This window comes from Saccopteryx leptura, chromosome X (genome assembly GCF_036850995.1).
Source record: "Saccopteryx leptura isolate mSacLep1 chromosome X, mSacLep1_pri_phased_curated, whole genome shotgun sequence".
NCBI lineage: Eukaryota > Metazoa > Chordata > Mammalia > Chiroptera > Emballonuridae > Saccopteryx > Saccopteryx leptura.
In genome coordinates this window covers 47,720,868-47,727,048 of record NC_089516.1, presented here as the reverse complement: position 1 = coordinate 47,727,048, position 6,181 = coordinate 47,720,868, and the positions used below count along the sequence as shown (strand labels likewise).

General features: G+C 34.5%; 1 non-coding gene across 1 annotated transcript; it reads left to right on the top strand.

The window, feature by feature from the left end:
* Positions 1-268: 268 nt before the first annotated feature.
* TRNAN-GUU (transfer RNA asparagine (anticodon GUU)) lies at positions 269-344 on the top strand. Its single transcript has one exon. It is a non-coding gene; the product is annotated as a tRNA-Asn (tRNA).
* Positions 345-6,181: the final 5,837 nt, after the last annotated feature.

Sequence of the window (6,181 nt, the reverse complement as noted above, 5' to 3'; positions counted from 1 at the left end):
TACAACATGCTATAATAAGGAATAAAGAAAGTCACTACATAATAATAAAGGGAGCAATCCAACAGGAAGAGATTACCATTATAAATATCTATGCACCTAATATAGGAGCACCTAAATATATAAAACAGATTTTTATGGGCATAATGGGCGATATCAACAACAATACTATAATAGTAGGGGATTTCAATACCCCACTAACATCACTAGATAAATCCTCAAGAAAGAAAATTAACAAAGAAATAGCAGCTTTAAAAGACATACTAGATCAGCCCTGGCCGGTTGGCTCAGTGGTAGAGCATCGGCCTGTTGTGCGGGAGTCCCGGGTTCGATTCCCGGCCAGGGCACACAGGAGAAGTGCCCATCTGCTTCTCCACCCCTCCCCCTCTCCTTCCTCTCTGTCTCTCTCTTCCCCTCCCGCAGCCGAGGCTCCATTGGAGCAATGATGGCCCGGGTGCTGGGGATGGCTCCTTGGCCTCTGCCCCAGGTGCTGGAGTCGCTCTGGTCACGACAGAGTGACGCCCCAGAGGGGCAGAGCATCGTCCCCTGGTGGGAAGAGCATCACCCCTGGTGGGCGTGCCGGATGGATCCTGGTCGGGCGCGTGTGGGAGTCTGTCTGACTGTCTCTCCCCATTCCCAGGTTCAGAAAAATACAAAAAAAAAGACATACTAGATCAACTGGACTTAATAGATATCTTCAGAACCTTTCACCCCAAAGCAGCAGAACATACATTTTTTTCAAGTATTTATGGTACATTCTCTAGGATAAACCACATGATAGGACACAAAAGTGATCTCAACAAATTTCAGAAGATTGAAATCATATCAACATCTTCTCAGATCACTATGGCATGAAACTAGAAATCAACTACAATAGAAAAACTGAAAAAGAAACTCAAACACTTGGAAACGAAATAGCATGTTATTAAATAACGAACGGGTTAATAATGAGATCAAGGAAGAAATAAAAAATTTCCTTGAAGCAAATGAAAATGAACATAAAATAACTCAAAATTTATGGTACAGCACAAAAGCAGTCCTGAGAGGGAAGTTCACAGCACTATAGGCATACCTTAAGAATCTAGAAAAAGCTCAAATAAACTATTTAACCCTGCATCTAAAAGAACTAGAAAAAGAACAGCAAGTAAATCCCAGAGGAAGTAGAAGGAAGAAAATAATAAAGATCAGAGCAGAAATAAATGACATAGAGGATAATAAAACAATACAGAGAATCAATAAAACAAAGAGCCGGTTCTTTAAAAAGGTAAGCAAGACTGATGAACCTTTAACCAGACTCACCAAGAAAAGAAAGAGAGGAATCAAATAAATAAAATTAGAAATGAGAAAGGATAAGTAACAACTGACACAGCAGAAATACAAAGATTGTAAGAAAATACTGTGAAGAATATTATGCCATAAAATTAAACAATCTAGGCAAAATGTATTAATTCCTCGAAATATATAACCTTTCAAAAATCAATATACAAGAATTAGAAAACCTAAACAGACCAATTTTATCAAATGAAATTGAAACAGTTATCAAAAAACTCCCAACAAACAAAAGTCCTGGGCCAGATGGCTTCACAGGCAAATTTTACCATATATTTAAAGAAGAACTAACACCTATTCTCAACCTATTTCAAAAAATTCAAGAGGAGGGAAAACTTCCAAACTCCTTTTATGAGGCGGGCATATACTGATTCCAAAACCAGACAAAGACACTACAAAGAAAAAAAAGTATAGGCCAATAACCCTGATGAACTTAGATGCTAAAATTCTCAACAAAATATTAGCAAACTAGATCCAGCAATACATGAAAAAAATCATACATCATGATCAGATGGGATTCATTCTAGGGAGACAAGACTGGTACAATATCCACAAATCCATCAATGTGATTCAACACATAAACAATGAAAGGATAAAAATCACACAATAATATCAATAGATGCAGAAAAAGCATTTGATGAAATCCAGCACCCATGTATGATCAAAACTCTCTGAAAAGTGAGGATACAGGGATCATACCTCAACATGATAAATGCCATTTATGACAAACCTAAAGCCAAAATCATAATCAATGGGCAAAAATTAAAAGAAATCCACTTAAGATCATGAACAAGGCAGGGGTGCCCCCTTTCACCACTCTTATTCAACATAGTTCTAGATGTCTTAGCCACAGCAATCAGACAAGAAGAGATAAAAGACATCCAAATTGGAAAAGAAGAAGTAAAACTATTTTTATCTGCTGGTGATATGATACTGTGCATAGAAAACCCTAAAGTCTCTGTGAAAAAACTACTGGATGATAAATGAATTCAGCAAGGTACAGGATATAAAATAAACTTTCAGAAATCAGTGGCATTTTTATGCACTAACAATGAACTGTCTGAAAGAGAAATTAGAAAAACAATTTCCTTCACTACTGCAATAAAAAAATTAAAGTACTTAGAGTAAATTCAACCAAAGAGATTAAAGACTTGTGCTAAAAAAATTATAAAACATTGAGAAAGGAAATCAGGAAAGATACAAACAAGTGGAAGTATGTACCATGTTCATGGATAGAAAGATTAAACATCATTAAAATGTCTATATTACCCAAAGCAATCTATAAAATCAATGCAGTTTCTATTAAAATACCAATGACATACTTCAAAGATATAGAATAAATATTCCAAAAATTTATATAAAACCAGTAAAGAACACGAATAGCCTCAGCAATCCTGAAAAAGAAGAAGAAAGTGGAGGGGTATCGCACTTCCTGATATTCAAGTTATACTACAAGGCCTTTGTACTCAAAACAGCCTAGTACTGGCATAAGAACAGGCATACAGATCAATGGAACAGAACAGAGAACCCAGAAATAAACCCACACCTATATAAACAATTGATATTTGACAAAAGGAGGTAAGAGCATACAATAGAGAGTAAGGTAGTCTCTTTAACAAATGGTGTTAGGAAAATTCGACAGGTACTTTCAAAAAATGAAACTGAATCACCAACTTACAGCATTCACAAAAATAAAGTCAAAATGAATAAAACACTTAAATGTAAATTGTGAAACCATAAACATCTTGGAAGAAAACATAGGCAGTAAACTCTCCAATATCTCTGGTAGCAATGTTTTTGCTAATTTATCTCCACAAGCAAGTAAAATAAAGGACAGGATGTACAAATGGGACTATATAAAACTAAAAAGCTTTGCACAGCAAAAGACACAATTAACAAAATAAAAAGATAATCCACAGAATGGGAGAACATATTTGCCAATAAGTCTGATAAGGGGTTAAGAACCAAAATTCATTAAAAACTTGTAAAATTTCACACCATGAAGATAATCCAATAAAAAATGAGCAAAAGAAATGAATATACTTTCTCCAAAAAGATCATACAGATGGCCAATAGGCATATGAAAAAATGTTCAACATTACTAATCATTAGAGAAGTACAAATTAAAACCACAATGAAATACCACCTCACACCTGTTAGAATGGTGCTTATTAACAAAATAGCACATAATAAGTGCTGGAGAAGATGCGGAGAAAAGGGGATCCTCTTTCACTGCTGGTTGGAATGTAGACTAGTGCAGCCACTGCAGAAAACAGTATGGAGATTCCTCAAAAAATTAAAAATGGAACTGCTCTTTGACCCAGCTATCCCACTTTTAGGAATATATCCTATGACTTCCAAATCACTGATTCAAAATAAAAAAATGCACCCCCATGTTTATTGCAGCATTCTTTATTTACAATAGCCAAGATCTGGTTACAGCCCAAGTGTTCACAGTGGTCCAGTGGATTAAAAAGTTGTGGTACATAAACACAATGGAATACTACACGGCCATGGGGAAGAAGGAAATCTTACCTTTCTCAACAACATGAATGGATCTGGAAACTATCATGCTAAGTGGAGTAAGCCAGGAAGAGAAAGAAAAATATCATATGACCTCACTCATTTGAGAAATCCAATGAACAATGTGAACTGAACAATGGAACAGAGGCAGAGGCAGGATCAAAGGGACTAGAAGGAAAGTATAAGAGAAAATGGAATCAAAGAAAAGAAAGAGATTAGTGAAATTATATATACATAACACAGCATTATAGAGAACAGGACAGCAAATTCTGGAGGGGAGGGGGGAAGGTATTGAAGGGAGTGGGCATAAGGGGGGCCAAGGGGAATAAGGGGCTGAGGGGAGATATATTTGGTGGGACACTTGAATCTATGTAAACACAGATTAAAATCATAGATAATAAAGGAAAATAAAAAGATAAGCCACAAACTTGGAGGAAATATTTACAATTCAAATATCTGACAAAAGACTTTTTATCTAGAATACATAAATAACTCCTACAACTCAATTATAAGAAGAAAAACAAACCTCTTTTTAAAATAAAAAAAATATTTGACTAGACCAGGAATTCTACTCCTAGACATTTGTACAAGAGAAGGAATATGTCCATACAATGCTTTATACATGAATGTACGTAGAAGCTCTATTCATAATAGCCATATAATGAAAACAACTCAAATATGCATTAATTGGAATGAATAAGCAAATACTACTTAGTAAAAAGAATGAACTACTGATACATACAACAATATATGTGAATCTCAAAATTCTTAGGCTGAGTGAAAATGGCTAGACACAAGACAGCAGAATTCTGTATGCTTCCATTTACATAAAATTCTAGAACTATCAAATTTAATCTATATCGACAGAAAACAGGTCAATGGTTGCCTGGAACTAAGAGTGAGGGGGGAATTAACTACAAAGAGTCAGGAGGGAACTTTGGAGTGGGGAGAATGAAAATATTCTATATCTTGATTGTGTTGATGATTACTGGTTCCAGTAACAATTGTCAAAACTCATCAAATTGTACACTTAAAATGTTGTTGTAAATTACAACTCAATAAAGTTGATTTTTTTTTCAAAAAAGAAATTTTTGTGGTGGGGTTGTTACTAGTCAACTTAGCTAAGCTGAACTCTATTTTCCAATATTCCATTACTTGTATGTTTTCATTTAGAGTGACCCACAAAAGAGATTTTTAAATTTTTATTCTGTAATGTTTATAACAGTTTTATTTGTAATAGTCAAAAACTGGAAACAATCCTTGTCCCAAATGGAAAATGGTTAAACAAGTCATGAGCCAATCATATCATGGAATTCTACCCAACAATAAAAAAGAACAAACTATTAATACATGCAAGTTGAATCTCCAGAAAATTATGCTGAAAGAAAAGCCAATTTTGAAGGTTATATACTATTTAATTCCATTTATGTAACATTCTTGAAAAGAGAAAATTATAGAAGTGGAGGACAGATTAGTGGTTGCTAAAGTTGGAGAAGGTGGAAAAGAAGTGAGTATGAATGCAAAACAGCAATATGAGAAATTCTTGTGGTGATGGAAATGTTCTGTATCTGTGTCAATGTTAATGTCCAAGTTCTGATATTGTATTATATAAATGTTATTCTAAAATGTTACTATTGGAGGAAACTGGGTAAAATGTAAAAGGGATCTCTCCATTATTTAGTACAACTGCATGTGAAATGGATAATTATCTCAAACTACAGTTTTAATTAAAAAAGAATTACTCTAGCCTAATAAATTGACATTACTATATTGTGTTCCGAACTTAAAAATTTATCATAAAAAAAAATTTATCATAGGACTTGAACTATTTGTGAAAACTATAGAAGTGGATTAAGTACAAACTGGGCTACACATAACACTGTAATGCACATCGGTTTACACAAGTGGCACCAGCAACCATGAACCTGTCCAGTTCCTTTGCTGAAGGTTATCCCTGGTCAGACACAGTTTTTTAAGGTGTTCACACCAGAGTCAACCCTCCATTTTCCTATAGCCACTCTGAAAGCCGCAACAAGAAATTTCCCAAAGGCATGGAAACTTGTCAGTATTCAGTCTAATCAAATGTAAAAACTCTGTGAAAACTGAATGTCAGCCTTATTTACAAAAATCAAATGTTTAAACACCTAACAAATTCTCTGCCAGTTAAAGTGATTGTTTCTAGTGTGTGAGGGCCTAATATAGAGAATAAAATATATAATATATTTTATATAAATATGAGAGAGAGAGAGAGAGAGAGAGAGAGAGAGAGAGAAGGACATGTTTCAAGTGTTTTTCTCTCCCCAAAATATAATATGGTCACATTAGAAAATGA